The 18,089-nt window shown below is 34.7% G+C and overlaps 1 protein-coding gene and 2 long non-coding RNA genes across 4 annotated transcripts in view; 1 reads left to right on the forward strand and 2 right to left on the reverse strand.

Moving 5' to 3' along the window:
- The window catches only part of kcnj21 (potassium inwardly rectifying channel subfamily J member 21), a 44,388-nt gene extending 39,461 nt beyond the window's left edge, over window positions 1–4,927 (reverse strand). The window contains 1 exon segment of the mRNA NM_001089393.1: window positions 4,682–4,927. The gene's annotated coding sequence lies outside the window, so the exon portion shown is untranslated.
- Window positions 4,928–11,290: 6,363 nt separating this feature from the next.
- On the reverse strand, window positions 11,291–15,619 carry LOC147840400 (uncharacterized). 2 transcript variants are annotated; one of them, XR_015511972.1, is made up of 6 exons: window positions 15,575–15,619; window positions 14,942–15,014; window positions 12,191–12,323; window positions 11,909–12,066; window positions 11,702–11,797; window positions 11,291–11,530 (listed from the first exon to the last, which is right to left on the reverse strand). It is a non-coding gene; the product is annotated as an uncharacterized LOC147840400 (long non-coding RNA). The 2 variants fall into 2 exon arrangements; XR_015511971.1 differs by lacking the exon at window positions 14,942–15,014.
- LOC147840401 (uncharacterized) overlaps window positions 12,637–18,089 on the forward strand; it is a 615,523-nt gene continuing 610,070 nt past the window's right edge. The window contains exons 1-2 of the long non-coding RNA XR_015512035.1: window positions 12,637–12,942; window positions 14,603–15,890. This is a non-coding gene — a long non-coding RNA (uncharacterized LOC147840401). The remainder of the gene's footprint in view (window positions 12,943–14,602; window positions 15,891–18,089) is intronic.

Here is an 18,089-nt window from a genome sequence, read left to right on the forward strand (position 1 = left end):
CAATGAGAAGACTTGTGCAACTCGCCTTTATGCCTCTCCTGAACTTAAATATAATTAGCTGAATCATAAAGATGCTGGATTAAGATCGTGAGGGGGTAGAATTGAGATCTTTTTTTCGATTAATCATGCACCCATAGTGCCAATTATGTGTTAAAAAAAACAATACTATAGATCCCTGAGTCAATTTCAAACATTGATATCAAGCCTGATCAAGGCATTTTGATCCCTAACTGCGGGGTTCCAGACTGTGAGTAAATGCATTCAGTGATTAAACTGCACGATGATGATGATGATGATGATGATGATGATGATGATGAATTTTTATTCATTGCCATGTCAGCAACAAAGGCTATTTTCATGGCAAGAACATTCCATTAATAAACAATAAATATACAATTAAAAACAACTTAGATACATGAATTAGATCGAATTTTTAACTGCATTTTGAAAGGTTTTTCCTGCCCGTACTCAATTCTGTGGTCATGGTGGAATTACAGATTTGCCAAACTGATAAAAGATGACATACAGTTTCATATGAGCTACATCGCTGAACGCATCAAAAGCAATAAAAAACAGTACCAATTGCTTGAATCATGTGCTGCACAGAGCATTTATCAACTTAGGTCAATAGTAAAGACAGTGCTGTGCGAGATAGAGCTCGGCTATAATTTACTTGTTCATGTTGTGCCAAACATGTATGGATTCATTTTGTTAGTAGAACACAAAAAAGTAGTGTATTCAACATATTGGCAGTCATACTGCTATTGTCTGGAAAGTGTTGAAAAGAAATCCGTCAGCCATGGTGTCGTCCTTCCTCCAGCGTGCAAAAGTAACTCCAATATTGATTCAGGATTTTAAAAAGTTTTGATTCAGCATTTGTTTTTACCGCTGTCACTTGTGTCCACGGCGGATCTGTGTGAACGGCTGCGCAGATGTACAAATACTGACAGACAGTTTGGGTTAATTATCAGAATCATGGGAATTACCGGCCTGATAATATTTAATTGGATGACTTTTTAGTCTTATGCCTTACCCAGAATATTAAAACACATATAAACACATTTAGATCTTTCACTTTAATCATTACATTGGAATGCGAAGAGACTTTCAACCAGCACAATTAAAGATGTTTCTGAAGACAATCACTTACTGCTAAGGGTGTCACGATCCTCCAAATCCTCGATTCGATTACATTTTCGATTCTAAAGGCACGATTCGATTCGATTTTCGATTATAAATAATTAATTAATTAATTAATGACCAATTAATTATTTGTAGCCTACCGTTTAAACTACCTGACCTGTATGGTCTTTGTTTTACCCATAAACAAATCATACAGTAAATGAATAAAGGCAAGTTACACACATAATTACCACCTGTCAATCACTTTTTTCTGCGGGACTCGTGAATAGGCAGTGATCTGTGTCGTTATAATGGCGTAGGTAAAAAAGACGCACAACCAACAGGAACCAGCCAACAGTATCTGAGGTGTTCGCTAAAATGAGTAAGTACAAGTGAGTGAAAGATTGAAGCAGTCCTCTGACTGCCTGGACCTGCTGTCTCGAGCGCATGGCTGTCTGTGTCTGTGTGGTCACGTGATGTGCATTTTCAGAGGTAGAGAGGAAGGAGGGCTGCTCAGAAATGCTACACGCCACTGTGGATGTCAAATTGTTGTTCTAAAATGCCATTTAAAAACAAAGACAGTGTAAACAGGGCCTTAGTGTGTACTTTTCGTGAGCGGATTTGCAACGGGGGCGGGCGGAGGATCGCGATGCCGGTGTTGTCTATCGGACGAACCGTACGTAATACGTACATAGCAGAGCTTGCAAAACTGTGTTTTTTTTTGTCGACAACACGAACGTTGTCAACATAACTCACTGGAAATCCAAAATGCTTCCACACCGGCGACTTTATTGAAAGAGGAGAGGGTTTAAGCTCTGTCGACGGGTCTCCTGCTTCTGCAGTTTAACAAGCACTTCAACAAGCCTGTTTTTTTCCCGCTTGGCAAGCCAAGCTGACGTGACATGGGGGCGTGGCAGCATCGACGATTCTATTTTTTGATTCGATAATCAAAATTGAGCATAAATTTCGATCGATTTCGATTAAAAATTGAAATCGTGACACCCCTACTAACTGCACCTTTAAATCAGCTTGTTTCTCAGATTAGGCTTAGAAAATGTTTATCTAATACCCTGTATATCGGTTATCGGCTTCCAATTTCCAAATATTAAGACTTATTAGTAACTCATATAAGCCAAAATGTGAATCCCTACAAAAAAGTACATCTTTGAAATTCTTTAAACCATTTATGTCAATACAATGACAATCAGTGGGGAACAAATTAACCCAACTGCATAACTTACTTCACTGTAAAACCCAACAGTCAACTTGATGAAATGAGTGTAGTTAACTTAAATTGACCGAAAGTTAATTCTATTCATTTGAAGATTTTTTAACTCAGTGTTAAAGGTGATTAGTTCATTAAATACCTCAGTACTTCAACTTAAATGGAGTAAGTTCACAGTAATCAGATCAGTTTTTTTTTAAACTCAAATGGTTTTTAGTAATCGGTTTCCTAAAACGGTTTGAGTTGAGTTCTCTTCATTTATTGGGTTTTACTGTGCTCAAATTGCTTCGTTTACTCAAATGGATTAAGTTCACAGTTCACTTTAAATGGTTTGTTGCAAATGGTTTCCTCAAAGGGTTTGAGTTGCCTTAACTTTGTTTTTTTTTTCAGTGTTGGAATACATAAAACATGAATATTTTGATATTGCAATAAACGTACTTATGTTTTTCACGGAAAATGAATGAATCATATGGATGAAAGATATAAATCTAACTCAAGCTAGTCCTATAATACAAATTATTAGACATTATAATTTCAGTCATGCTCTAAGAAAATCCGCCAACACAAACCTTAAGTTTAGGTCAGAAATTTTTGTATAAAAATGCCACCTAAGCATTCTATAACAGATCACAACAAAATTGTAGCTCATAGTAGATGGACAATGTTCACCTCTGAAACGATGTTCCTTCACCCCTTCACACATGTGACACTGTTCTGGGGAAAAAAATCCTAAATTTGCCTCTAGGTCTGGTGAGACTTTGCCTTTTTAAAAGCATTAATATGAATAAGAGGGTGTGATGAGCTCACAGTGCCGGAGGCTCACTCCCTGTCAGTTCTACAACGATGATTTATTCAATAGCCATCTAGAAGCGTGAGCGGCAAACGGCCAGCTCCTGTACTCCCATGAAAACCATGCTCAGGTTTATGTCTGAATTAATCATTCATGCATGTCAATTATTTAGGCACGCATGTAATTCAGATGGCGAATGCCTTAACATTTTTCAGAAGACAGCAGTAAACCACATGTAGGAAAACGGTCTTGCATGCTGGTACAGAAAAATGCAATGCATAAAAATGCAGTTTAAGGGAAATTGTGTAACCGCTATTAACAAACAAGTAAATATCATAGAGAAATGACCAAAATATTATTTATGACTGGATGAATAATAATAATAAAGAAACTGAGGTGAGTAACCAAAGGGCATGTTGTTAGCGTGACCCCATTAGTGTTTGCAAGAAGATGTAACCTCACCATCTAGCCACTATAAAGCATATTTTTCCATTAAGGATCATTAAAAAAATTGTACTGTAATTGATGATATTTGAATAGTGCATCATTATTTGAACATTTCATCATTTTTAATATTGTGGAAAAAGCAACATTTCAGTTCATTTTGTTTCATAAATGTGTCATTCTTGTAGGTTAGAAAATGTGCTTGCTGCCTATCATGTAGTAAAGATTTGATACAGTGGGGAAATCACGACCATAAGATCTACATGATTTACTGTAGAAAAACCAATTTGGGTGTATAAGAAAATAAAATTGCGAGGCTAAATGGAATTTTCAGAGCCTCTGATTACAATACTGGCCTTTACTGAACAAGAAGGTTTGTGTTTTATTTTAAATCTAACAAACCAGACATGTTAAAAAAGAAAGCTGACCAGACTATGATGTTAACACTGAACTGACTTTTTTTTTTTAATAAAGGAAAATGTATCATTAAAATTTATAATTAATAAAATTTTTAATACCAAATAAAATGCAATGAAAACAACTTAAATGAAGCACAATCCTTTACTATAATCTCTAGATTTAAATTCAAGAAGCACACTGTGTGCTCCATAACTATTAAAGAAATTATTAAAGCCTGCAGTAACCCTAATACATTGGCTTTATTCGATTTCAGCTTTATTATTATAGGCTTATTGTCAATTGGATCAACACTTGTTTCTAAATTTGCTCGAAAAAATCACGTTAATTTTCTGTGTTTAAATGAGGGTGATGGGATGACATAATAATTAAGCAAATTTGATTATAGGCCACACATACAAAACAAAAGCACTAATTATTTTATAAGTGCAAATGAGACGGTCTCTTATAGGACTTGACTTTAAGTTTAGAAAAATACAGTATGTTTATGAACTACTTTGATCTGAAGCAGAAGGAAAGGGGGGAGTAATACACAACACAACAGAAGACAAATAAGCAGGCTGCACCTGACCCGTCAAAAAAACGACAAAAACCCGCCACAAAATCTTGTCAGCTAATAGTAGTACTACAAATAAACACACAACAAGTGAAATGTCAACAAAGCCATAAAGTGAAATACTTACTTTCGGATTTCAAGTTAGTTCCTTGCTTGGCTTCCCAGTGGCTCTCCAGTCCGAGCTCATTTAAAGAGAAGCGCGCGCGCCGTTGTTTGCTCTAAAACATTGTCTTCGAGCGCGCAAACAGACAATATGACGACGACTTGTAGGTCTTTAACCCCTCTTCGAAATAAAACCACGTCCCATGAAGTCAGACAAAAAAGACCGCCGTGTCGCGCAAAGCTTCGGAGGTTTGTTGTGTCCTGCTCTTCAGCTTTTCTCCGGACGCTTTTGTCAGATTCACGTGATATGATGAAGGTGTGCTGAAGGGATGCTGGATGCTGTGTTAATGCGCCCGTTCGGCTCGCAGGAACAATGTGTGAGTGCTGTGGTTGAATTGGTAGGCGAAACACAGGAGCATGAGCGAACGCGTGATACTCATGTCCCACCCTCAGGTCCTGCCTCTCTCCATCCACGCGCGGGGAGCACCGAATGCATTATCTCACTCATTTCATCAATGCGCTTTGACGTGTTGTTGCTAAAGATTCCATGCGGTTGTAAATCAATTCAGAATAACTCTGATCTGTGATGCAACTGCTGCACAGTGAGCTCAATGACACGACACCTCATGTTTCATGGGAAACAGAGATGTGTAACATTAGTACACTCAAAAAATATATATATTTGCGCTTGTTCAAACTTCTTATTTAAAATGAGCTGAAACAACACCATTCTTTAAGTTTTTTGGGGGACAACTTGATTGTTTTATGTTCAATCCACTTAAAAATTGTACAAACTAATAAGTTATCACTAATAGCCTAAGTGATTATTGTTTTCTAGCTTTTTTGTGAAATTTGTTTTTATCTAGACCAGGGGTGCCCAATTTTTTCTTACGAAGGGCCAAAAACCAAACTTGATTAAGGTTAGTGCCAAGGGTATTTATAGTTGCTATGAGTAATTTCCTAAATTATTTCATATTTAAAAATAAATATAAAATATAGCTTTATATTAACCAATACAGTATATATTTTTGTTTACATTATATAATGAACATTACAGTAAAAACAAAAACAATATTATTTACAACAGAATGGAGTTACAGTTTTTATCTTAATTTGCTCGCCATGTCTTCTGCATAGTCCTCTGCTTGGTGGGTGACAGCATTACTAGGGCTGCACAATTTATCGTTTCAGCATCAATATCGCAATGTGATAATTTGTAATAGTCACATCGAAGGTATACACAATGTTAAGTCGGCATTATGATTTTTTTTCATTTCGGAAGTGTTCTTTGAGCACTGTGACTGTGAGGATTTTAAAAGCATTCAGGCATAAAAAGTACTATTTGTTACTTTTGTAAATTTAATAACGATTAGTTTTAGACTATGCAGTATTATTTTACATTTGATTACTCTATTACTTTATACCTGAATACATTTCTACTCTTCAGAAAACAACAAAACACTGTTTATTTAATTAGCATATTTTTCTTTAATAAATTTATCTGCATTTAAGATGCATTGTTAAAAATAAAAGTTGAAACTTGTACACTGTTTTGACTCTTTTTTTAACTGATGAATGCAAACTGTTCTGTAATGCAGTCAACAATCTATATAACTAAAAATACATTTAAATATCATCCTACACTATAATGAACATTATTAGTGTTAAGAAGAACACTCTTATTAGAGTTAAGCTATTAACACTGCGAGTCAAAAAGAACACTTTTAAAGTTAAGCTATTAACACTGCGAGTCAAAAAGAACACTTTTAGAGTTAAGCTATTAACACTGCGAGTCAAAAAGAACACTTTTAGAGTTAAGCTATTAACACTGCGAGTCAAAAAGAACACTCTTAGAGTTAAGCTATAGACACTGCGAGTCAAGAAGAACACTTTTAGAGTTAAGCTATTAACACTGCGAGTCAAGAAGAACACTTTTAGAGTTAAGCTATTAACACTGCGAGTCAAAAAGAACACTCTTAGAGTTAAGCTATAGACACTGCGAGTCAAGAAGAACACTTTTAGAGTTAAGCTATTAACACTGCGAGTCAAGAAGAACACTTTTAGAGTTAAGCTATTAACACTGCGAGTCAAGAAGAACACTCTTAGAGTTAAGCTATAGACACTGCGAGTCAAGAAGAACACTTTTAGAGTTAAGCTATTAACACTGCGAGTCAAGAAGAACACTTTTAGAGTTAAGCTATTAACACTGCGAGTCAAGAAGAACACTCTTAGAGTTAAGCTATTAACACTGCGAGTCAAGAAGAACACTCTTAGAGTTAAGCTATTAACACTGCGAGTCAAAAAGAACACTTTTAAATTTAAGCTATTAACACTGCGAGTCAAAAAGAACACTTTTAGAGTTAAGCTATTAACACTGCGAGTCAAGAAGAACACTTTTAGAGTTAAGCTATTAACACTGCGAGTCAAAAAGAACACTTTTAGAGTTAAGCTATAGACACTGCGAGTCAAGAAGAACACTTTTAGAGTTAAGCTATTAACACTGCGAGTCAAGAAGAACACTTTTAGAGTTAAGCTATTAACACTGCGAGTCAAGAAGAACACTCTTAGAGTTAAGCTATTAACACTGCGAGTCAAGAAGAACACTCTTAGAGTTAAGCTATTAACACTGCGAGTCAAGAAGAACACTCTTAGTGTTAAGATATTAACACTGCGAGTGTAGTTTTAACATTTATTTTGTGCAAATAAGGAAAGAGAGCAGAAAACACAATTTTAAACGTTTTTAAACACTGCAAGTGTAAAAAAATACTCTTTTTCAAGTTTAATTTTAACTCTATTTAGTGTGGACCTATATAAACACTGAATAAGTGTTAATTTTCCCCCTTTGAGAGTGAAATTAACACTTCAAAATTTGTTGTGTGCAGAATATTAAATGTTATGCACTCCTATATAGAATCTTCCCAACCAATAACTATAAATTCTTTATAAACATTTAACTCATCTGAGAAATTTGCAAGAAAAAAAAATATCGTAATGTGTAATTTCTTCAATTTCGTGCAGCAGTAGCATTTGCATTTACATTTAATTGAAACATTTAATTTCAGTTTGCTTTTTTTTTTTTTTTTTGCTTAGCAATAAAACCTCTGAACCCGTTCTATCATTCTCACTCTTTCTCAGATAGGATGGTGGGACAAATAAATTATTACAATGGGCCAAGTTTAGCCCACAGATACTTTGAGCATCTCTGATCTAGACTATTTAAAAGACAGAAAATGTAGAGTGCAAAAGGCTCTCAAGTTTCTGGGGTTGCTAAGCTAAAAAGTCAATTTATTCATTATGTACCATCATCTATCCAGTTGGAAGAAGCCATCATGAGATGGGAACACTGTGATCATTAGGGAATAATGTCAACAACAACAAAAATTCCTGGAAAGTTTTGGTGTTTAAATGATGCTCAATTGATACTATGTCTGCCAAGAAAATGTCCTCCACATGATTACACCACATTTACCAGCTTTTCATGTTGTTTTATGTCATATATATATAATCACAACAGACATCATTTTCCAGTATTCTGTTGTTCAATAATGGTTAGATAGTGGAAACTGTAGTCTCAGTTTCATTGTTCTTACCTGACAGCACCCAGAGAGCTCTTCTTCTGCTGCTGTAGCTCATCTGCTTCAATGTTGGATGTGCCTTAGCTGTAGAGATGCTCTTCTGCAGACCTCAGTTGTTTTGGTTATTTGAGTTACTGCTGACTTTCTATTAATCTGAAGATGAAGAGCTGGGGGTAGGAGGAGGTTGGGCCCCCTGATATTATCTCTGGTGGTTTATAATAATAAATCAAAATGAAGGAATGAATGAATGGGAGTCATTTTAGTATTGCTGCTTTTAATCAAAGATATCAGTAATTTAAGTTTCAATTGTACAGTATCTACAGATAGCAACTGCTGACGCAAACACTAGCACCACAAAAGCTGTATTTTTTCTGTCTCCACAGTGCACACAATTCAGAAGAGCAAAAGAGGAGACACAACGACTGGACAGCATGGGGCCCAGGTCTGCAGAAAGGGTCACACTTTGATGAGCTAGTGATGATCAGAAAGGGCCGTCTACATGATGCTCTATAGCACAAGGAGGTCACTGAAGTGCAAAGCTATAATGATCCATGATTACCTATGGCAGTTTTTAATCGCAGCCTTTTCCGCCGTATTAGCCACCTCTGCAGGGATGACAGAACTCACGGTTTGAGGAAATAGCTTCTTTTGTTATTAGCTTCACCTTCATTATCTACGATATTTGCAGAAAGAAAAAAAAACAGACAATAATTGGTCATCACTGAAAATATACTGTCAAGTCTTTTATCGTGTTCCCTTTTACACACGCTGACCTTCCGCTTTTGTGTCTGAAACAAACCATCTTAAAAGGGCAAAAGCATTGGGAGACTTTTACTGTGATGAATGCTACACCATTGTGTTGAGCTCAGGGCTTTAGCTGGTGTATTTCACTTTTCTATTACAGCTCAAGGGTACGGTAATTCCTCTGATATTTGACAACGCATGCCCGTTTTATTAACCGCCACAAGTGTGAAACATAGGGAGACTGTCTGAAGCACTAATATGTGGACATTGGTGAGTAAAAAATGCTCATAATCGATTTCTGTTGGGACAGCATGAAGGAATTGAGTTAACTTATTAATTCATTAATTTTTTTTTTCGGCTTAGTCCCTTTATTAATCCGGGTTCGCCACAGCGGAATGAACCACCAACTTATCCAGCACACTACAACCCATCACAGGGAAACATCCATACACACTCACTCACACTCATTCACTATGGACAATTTAGCCTTCCCAATTCAACTATACCGCATGTCTTTGGAAACCCATGCGAACGCAGGGAGAACATGCAAACTCCACACAGTAAACGCCGACTGACCCAGCCGAGACTCGAACCAGCGACCTTCTTGCTGTAAGGCGACCAGACTACCTAACTTACCTAACCTACCTTATTCGTTTATACAAATTTAAGTGGATTGAACATAAAACAATCAAGTTGTCCCCAAATAAATATCAAGAATTGTGTTGTTTGAGCTCAGTTTGATTAAGTGATTTGAACAAAAAGCAAATGTTTTTTGAGTGTAATGTATGGTTTTTAAAAAGTAAATTCTAGGTTCATGAACAATTTATGTACACTAAAAAAATGTTGTGTTGTCATGACCTAATGTTGGGTCAAATATGGACAAACCCAGTGTTGGTGTCATGATCACCAGCGATCTAATGCTTGCAGATTGTTGAAGAACTAAAAATCTGTCACTAAACTGGAATACAAATAACATCATGCACCGCATGCACACCAGTTCCTTAATCTTTCTGATTACACACGTAATGGTCATTCTCAATGATTACATAGACTATATATATTCCAGTTTCACACACTCTTTGCTGAGTCTTGTATCTGTTATACACTGTAATCCCGAATAAGTTGACAAAACTCAAAAAATTTGAGGTAATCAGTTACGTCAAATTTTTTAAGTTATGAAATTATCTATTTTAAGTAAACAGAAACATTAAGTTTTGAGTTTGTTGTACTCATGCAAGACACTTCACCTAACTTAAAATACCCAAGTTACTCAGCTTATACGTTTTAATTGCAATTAACTTAATTGTTTTAATTTTTCCAAACTTTAAATACTTAGTCACCCAGCTCATACATTTTAATACCAATTAACTTAATTGCTTTAATTTCTTTCAACTTTAAATACTTAAATCACCCAGCTCATACATTTTGATAGCATTTTTTAAAATTAACTTCTCCATCGTCAGTTTCACAAATAAAATTAGCCATTATTTTAATCTTTAAACCCCATAAATCTGTCAAAATAAATCTGTAATTTAAAACACACAGACAATACCATTTTAGACATTTATTTTTAAAGAAAAAATGTCCAACAGTACTTTCAAATTTGTCTCCTATGCAATTACAAATGTCTTAAAACGATAAAAACTATTAGACATAAAGAGATTGAAAATGAACACTATTCTGAAATTAATAAAAATTACCCACAATGTAAATATGATATCAGACATAAGAGCCTCAAGAAAAAACAACTATAAGTTTGATAAAATTTAATAATACATTAATAAGTGTAAAACTTAGTCTTAAGGCATTCGTTAAAAAAATAATAAGTGCACATTCTGTGAAGTGACTCGTTTAGTGTAAACTACACAGAAACTGTATATATATATATATATATATATATATATATATATATATATATATATATATATATATATATATATATATATCGTTGAAGTCAGAATTATGCGCCCCCATTTATTTTTTCCCCCAATTTCTGTTTAACGGAGAGCAGATATATATATATAAAAAAAAGCTGAGACCTGTAACCACCGATTTCCACAGTATTTGTTTTCCTATTAGAAAGTCAGTGGTTACAGGTTGTCAGCTTTACTTAACTTTTGTGTTCAACAGAAGCAAGAAATTCAAGCAGGTTTGGGACAAGTGAAGAGTTAGTAAATGACAGAATTTTACATTTGGACAAACTATCCCTATATATACTAAAATGCATACTTACCAATTAAAGGTAAATAAATGTTTTGAAGTTACTACCCCAGACACAGTCTTTATTAAGTAAAAAAAAAAAAACAATCAACTCATTCTTTAAGGTTTCCATGCTACGAGACTTTTTATTTTCCATCATCCATGCCAAGCAAAACTTTTTGCACAAGTTCAAAGTCCTTTACTATATATTATGTGAAGAGCATACATTAATCCATACAAGACAAGAAAGGTCTGGAAGTGTGCTGTGGGTGGTGTCCAATTCATTCTTCAGGACAACAGAGACCCTCAGTGAATGCAGGGCCAATAAAGCATCTTCAGTCAGCAGGATTATCAATCTAAAAATATGATTCAAGGATATTAATGTAAGGACAGTATCAAAATGACTGAGCCAATATTATATGATTCATCAACTATTCGTGATTACAAATATGTTAAGTAAAAGTTTTCAAAACTTTCATCTTTTCATTAAACATGCCTAATTGTGAAAAGAATGAATGAAGTCTTACCAGGGTGTTCCTAAAGAATCTTAAGTCACGCTCACGCAGCAAGACCAAAAGACCTCTGATAAGAGTAGTCCGTCATGAACTGACATCATGCAGTTCCTGGAAATCAAGTATAATAAATGATGAATAAATGATTTTAAATCAATTAAAAAAAAAAAAAAATTCAAATTATATTTTAATGTATACTTTAACACGTGACCCCAAACATACCTGCTCATCATAAACCTTTAAAAGATTAGCCAGGGTATCTGCTGTCTTGCCAGTTTTGGATGCTGTTTGCCTTGAAATTGTCATCAAATTAAATAGGTGGTGGTCCAGTTGTGCAAAGAATTTGTGGGGAAAATTCTCATTTGTAACATGTTGGTACTCTGCAAACAGCAAAAAGAAACAAGAGAGAATTTCATAAAACAAACCCACACCACAAAATATACAATTCTAAAAAAAAATGTATTAATATTATTATTATGTTTCATTTACTTATCTATTTTTTACCTCAGATGAAAATCAGGTGTTGATCAGATGTTGAAAGCAGGATCTTCATGTTGTAAACTGAACTCAAGGTCTAGCTGAAGTTTCACTTTCCTTGTAGTTCCTATCTGTAGTCAGCAACACCCGACCTTCAATTCTGTATGTACACAAAGTCACAGTGTCATTTAGCTGAGAGTGGAAGTAGTACAATTGCATGATGTCTAACGTTAACCTCCAAAACGGTTAGCAATAGAGCTGATTATCATGTTAGTTGCTTTGATTTGATGAACACAGATTTAATTTAAACAGTATTGAAATTTCTAAAACTGAATAGGACGACAAAGAAATTTAAGGCCTGATTTTAAAAGCTAGAAATAACAAAACTTACCTTATTGTCTAATGATGTAAAAATATATAGACTAAAATATTTATATTTTTAAGATATAAATATATTTTAAGCTACAAAATTTGCACATCAGAAAACTATGTCTTGTTTACCACGTCTTGAATATTTTGTTTTGTTATTATTTTATTTAATAACATAATTTTGTATTAATGTGTTATAGATATGCATACTTTGTTTTTTAGGCTGTTTATATTCTCTCCAGAGTAAACATTTTAAAAAATAGATTGAAAAAAAAAAAACTTTTATCATACCTTTAAAATACATTTGACCTAAATGACATTTAAACTCATTTAACTAATCGCATTAATCAGGTAATCATTGATATGCAGAGATGTCGTCTTAAGCGCTAGGAAATATTAAGTGTTGATCAGTGCTGGGGCCTGTTTCAGAAAGGAGGTTAACTGAAAACTCAGAGTATTTTAACCCTGAAATGAGAGAAACTCTGGGTTTTCCGTTTCAAAATGGCAGGTTTGTTAAACTCTAGAAAGCAGGGTAAGTCAAGCCTGTTTCTGAAAGAGAGGTAACTTTAACTCAGAGTAAGTTACTGTGGTAACTTACTCTGTGAATCTAACCTGGTCAGAAGCAGGTTTTATTCACTAAACTCAGAGTTTCTGTCTGTCTCCTCCCCTTTTTTAATGATGAAGCGGTATTTCTCGCCTTAGCCTTACGTCTCCACACACCTATTTTAATGCTCATTTTGGATACGTGCATAAAAACGATTGATAGAAACGTCATGATGCACATAACTTTTTAAAATATGCATAATAAACACGCATAACTGAGTAGGATAAACTTTTATTCGATAGAAAATGTGCGCATAAACTTAGATGGAAAAACTTTTACTGAACAAATTACAGTATGTACATTAAAAAAAAGATCATGATCATATGATAATGAAAATGTGTGTAAATGGACAAACCAGCAGGCTGGGCACACTGTAACACGTCTTAAATATTGTTTTAGTCATTCTAAAATGCCTTAACTGTTTCAGTATTAGTGTATATTATTAATTACCTCCGAACGTCTGGTGCGTGTCAAGAGTCTCCGCGTCTCATGGCTTCAGACGCCCCCACGTGTTCATTGTGTTTCAGCATTGTCTTCTGACATCGAGGCGCAAGTACATTAATTAGGCTAAATAAACGACGCAGCTTCTTCTACCACAGTAAATTCTGTTTTTACTGTTGATATTTGGTGCCAGTTTAATCAGGAAGTGACAATTTTTTTCTCTTTGACTCGTTGGATGGAATTTTATTCGCATCTTTTATGCAATATTCCAGTTTTGCACATAAATTTATGTAATATATTTGGATGGAAACATAGCTATTGCCTACATTTTAGTCACACACAGAAGAACTGTACTAGAATGGCTTATCCTTTTTTAATAAATAATTAAATTAAATTCACCTTCGACATGCACTGTAACTAGATTAATGGGATTATTATTCTTTCTAAAAATTATTTTTAGTACTGCTTACCTTCTAAATGTTATATTAACCTCTATCACTTGATCAATAAAAAAGGCAGACACACAAGTGCACTGTTAAATCATTTAAAACTAATAAATGTATAAAAAAGTTTAGAAAAAAAATATAAACGTCACAAATTACATTACTTATTTTATTATACTTAAATATTTAAATACTTAAAAAGTGAAATTAGGCATTAACTTGAGCAGCTGTTTTCCCACGCTAACTGTCTCTTCTTCACTGATGGTTGCTTCTTTTCAAATATATACACACTCATATTTGCTATAACTTTGCATGAGAACATCAAGTTCAGCTGGAGAAAGAAATGGTGATCTCTTTTATAAGATATTGCCATAGTCACTCGTAATGTCTGCGCTCCATTGATAATGCCTTTTTAAAGTCACGGTGCGCGCACTTAACTCTGAGTTGGTCTACTCGAAGTTGATTGACCCAACTCAGATCAGCTGTTCTGAAACCGAAAACTCTGAGTTTTTAATCTCTTGGTAAATCAACTCAGAGTTCAAGTTTAAACTCTGAGTTGTTTGAACCTCCTTACTGAAACAGGCCCCTGGTGATTGAGGTAAAGTTAGTTTTATATTTACACATTCAGACTTTCTCCTTAATAATATAATTTCAGAAAGGTAATTTTTGCATATTCTTAATGGTGAAATCATATTAGCAGCCAATGACTTTCAAAGTACAACATTGTTCAGTCAAAAAAAATAGTGCATTTAGTGTAATGTTGTTTTCATGTCATACTTGCATGTGATTTCAGAACGAATACACAAAGTACCATGGTAAACAATTTATGGAGCGAGTCACAAGTTGTTACTAAATGAATGTATGAATATAAAACCAACTTTACCTCAATGTGGTAGTGTAAAATGAAGCTCTGCTCTGTACCTGCTCAGGTGAGGAGCGCAGCTTAAATGTTCTCCGTCAGGCTATCCTCATACATGGATCAGCAAGCAACAAGCTGCGTGTGACAGAGTTAAGTTTTGAGAATACGTTTTTGCGCGTCATTATAAAATACCGTTAAGTGTTTAGGCGGAGATCATTTGAGTTATGATTAACGTTACGTTTCTTGCGCCTTTCGTTTCCGAAGTGCCTACAGATCGCGAAGATAATACCACATTCACATACTGGATGGAGTTCAGCGCAGCGCCATGACATGCGGTTGTGAGAGCGCGCGTCTCCATGACAACTTCAGCACAGGCTGAGAAAAGGCATACTCGCGCCAAGATTTAAATTTTTTGAAAAATGTAATCTGCCGATTTTAAATATTTTTGTCTTTATCACACTCTGTTAAAATTCAGAGTTAACACATTACAACTAACGCTAACGTTGCACTGATTCTAACTTTTTAAACAGTAATGTTAACGTTAGTTAGCAACAATTGAGGCTAAACATGTTTTCTGTAATGTACGACATGTAAACGCACCCTGATTAACTCTACATTACATTGAACTGTTACTGTGATTATATTAATTAAAACATACATTTAATATTTCTTGGATTTGTAAATATTTTACTTACTGTAGTGTGAAGCGATGCCGATCCGCCATCTTGAAAAAAACGAATGAAGCATGAGCACGTACGTGAACCTGGATGACGTCAGACGCAAAATCACTGGGCTGACAGATTTTGAGTTAATGAAACTTTAAAGAGACATTTTGTATAAATTAAACCCAGCAGAATTGTTCACCTTACTTGAAAGATTAAATTTTTTCAAACTCAAAAATAAGAAAAAGTTCTAAATACTCATCAAGGTTAATTAAGATAAACGAATTTTAATGATTTAAGTTAATAGAACTCAACTCAATTAATTAGTTACAGCATTAGGGTTTACAGTGTACTTGTAAACACAGAAGGGGGTTTGGCTTTTGTTGATGATTGATGATACATAATATGTGTGTGTGCTGGTGCTCACCGGCTACTTCACGTCCACACGTGATGCGGCAGAGCTTGAATTTAAACAAACAGCAGTTTATCATAACCATTTTATTGATAATTATTTGCACAGTTGCATTAAGAAGCAACATGAAAACATTATCTGACTAACATCTAGCAGCTAAATGAGTCTGGAAAAATGTTCAAAGGCTTTCATTTTCATAAACATGGAGTAGACGTCTCAAGTCAGCACGTTCTAATCGCGAACACGTTCTTTTCCTTCTGCGTTCACACAGAGCAGCATTTCGACAAATTACCAGTAATGTTACAACTTCTTTTTCTGGAAAATTACCAGAACAAATTTACCTGTATTTTTAAAAAGGACCTGCTCCCACATGATTCCTTTCCGGAAAATTGCCTGTAATTTTCCAGAAAGGTCTGTATGTGTGAAAGGGGCAATAGTCATGTTTTGGCCTATGCTTTAATCCAAGGTTTCATAAGCTCTGGAAGTCTTAAGAGCTTTTAATTTTCAAGGGCCTTTTATAATCTTTGGAGCTTGAACGTGTGAATTAACATTTATTTGTTTTATTTTATTTATTTGTTTATTTGGCAGGAACAGTGTACATTACATAGCATTTCTGCCAATGCACCAAAATTAGCCCGAAGGCTATTTTTCATCTGTTGTCCCTGAACAACCTAAAAAAAAAACAATACAAGAATTATATAATCAAACATAGTTAAAAAATACTAAAATAGACAAGGTTATATAGATGTTAAGAAAAAAAGAATATTTACAAATTAAACTAAAACACCAACATTTTGTAAAAGAGATTAAAAAAATTAGTTAAAACACATTTAAACAACAGATCATTAAGATGGTAGGCACAAATGGAAACAGGCTAGTTTCAATCTAATCGGAATGATGACAAATCTGATTCTCTATAAACCAGATTTTAAATGTTTTTTTGAATATATTAAAGGAGGTTATTAAACTCTTTGTATCATTTAATATATAAAACAAACGTTGAAGGGGGTGAAATATTTATCTGTATGCTAACATACACAAAAGTTTGGGTTCAGTAAGTTTTTTTTAAACGCTTGTATTCAGAAGGAACAGATTAAACTGATCATAATTGAGAATAAACACATTTATGACAAACGTATACTGCTGAACTTAAAACATACACGAATATATAAAGTAAAAAGTTTCCACAAAAATCAGAGGAATAATAAATCAACATTCCAGGACAGTCGTTTTCATATTAGATGAGTAGCTGTATATAATCAAAGTAAGATATATGAAAAAATAACATGATTTTTTTTTTTTACAAATGAAGCCTGAGCACACTTTGCTTTGCATCTTATAAACACAACCAAGCCTTTAAAAAAACACTCTGGACCACCCCTTTAAAGCAAAACTCAAAAAAATAAAGACGCCTATAGACACAAAATGTTATTTGGTTTGCAAAAAAACTGTTGTATCCAAACACAATGACTTAAACTGAGTAAACAAATCCTGCCTCCCAGGACGCTGCTCCAACCCTACAATTACTGAGGCTTTTTAACATTCAGAGACACGCGACGTTCATTCAGCAAAACAGCACGTCGCACAGCTCTCCAAAATCTCTCCATTACAGTAAATGTGGCTCCCATTGCGGCTTCACGTCCGTCTCAATCACTCCTAAATAGCCCATCGTGATGATGATCGTACATGCTTAAATGCTGGAAATGAGTCTATTACAGCCGCTGTCTTCCGCTCCCATTCATTGCTGATGCTTCTTTCTGTGGCCAGGAATGAGGGAATTTGAGGGCAGATTGATATCGGATGCAAGTGGTGATTTGCGTTTTTGAGAAAGAAGTAAATCCTGTAATTGCATGGATGACCCGGCGAACACTTCCGAGGCTTAATCTGCTGGCAGAATGATTTATTACAGGGAGTTATTCAGAGATAAGTGACACAGACGAGGCCTCGTGTGAAAGTGCTGATGTTTTACATTTTGTGTGATTAGAGCACATTAAGGGTGCCAAGCAGTGATGGGCGCTAAAAGATACTCACAACATTAAAGAAACTAATGAAACTTGGCTCTGAGGGATGGGTTTGCTAAGGTGATTCTATATGGTTTAGGAGTTTATGTTGTTTTATGTTTGAAATAATATAAAC

This window comes from Danio rerio, chromosome 16 (genome assembly GCF_052040795.2).
Source record: "Danio rerio strain M-AB ecotype USA chromosome 16, GRCz13ab, whole genome shotgun sequence".
NCBI classification, from domain to species: Eukaryota; Metazoa; Chordata; class Actinopteri; order Cypriniformes; family Danionidae; genus Danio; species Danio rerio.